This window comes from Trachymyrmex cornetzi, unplaced genomic scaffold, assembly GCF_001594075.2.
Source record: "Trachymyrmex cornetzi isolate Tcor2-1 unplaced genomic scaffold, Tcor1.1 scaffold123, whole genome shotgun sequence".
NCBI classification, from domain to species: Eukaryota; Metazoa; Arthropoda; class Insecta; order Hymenoptera; family Formicidae; genus Trachymyrmex; species Trachymyrmex cornetzi.
The window spans coordinates 405,970-406,415 of record NW_017295795.1 but is presented as its reverse complement, the minus strand read 5'-3'; the positions used below and the strand labels follow the sequence as shown (position 1 = coordinate 406,415).

Here is a 446-nt window from a genome sequence, read left to right as displayed (position 1 = left end):
CCATACGTTAAAAATAATGCTCAGTGTTGCGTACGAGGCCCTCGAGTACCCCCGTGACCCCAGCAACCGGCGACGAATAAGCCGTGACAATAACACGAGTGACGAAAGCCCTTTTTTCGCATCTAAGGACTTTTTTTAATGATTTAATTAGGATAAAAGATACTCGCGACCTAGATATGTCTTTTAAAAGTTCATGACATCAGCTAAGATCATGTGTACGTACACACGTGTACGTGATCTTAGCTGATGTCATGAACTTTTAAAAGACATATCTAGGTCGCGAGTATCTTTTATCCTAATTAAATCATTAAAAAAAATCCTTAGATGCGAAAAAAGGGCTTTCGTCACTCGTGTTATTGTCACGGCTTATTCGTCGCCGGTTGCTGGGGTCACGGGGGTACTCGAGGGCCTCGTACGCAACACTGAGCATTATTTTTAACGTATGG

At 42.6% G+C, this 446-nt stretch overlaps 1 protein-coding gene across 2 annotated transcripts in view; it reads right to left on the bottom strand.

The window, feature by feature from the left end:
- The window catches only part of l(3)80Fg (dnaJ homolog subfamily C member 16 l(3)80Fg), a 7,761-nt gene that overhangs the window by 3,261 nt on the left and 4,054 nt on the right, over positions 1 to 446 (bottom strand). The gene's annotated exons all lie outside the window — the stretch shown is intronic.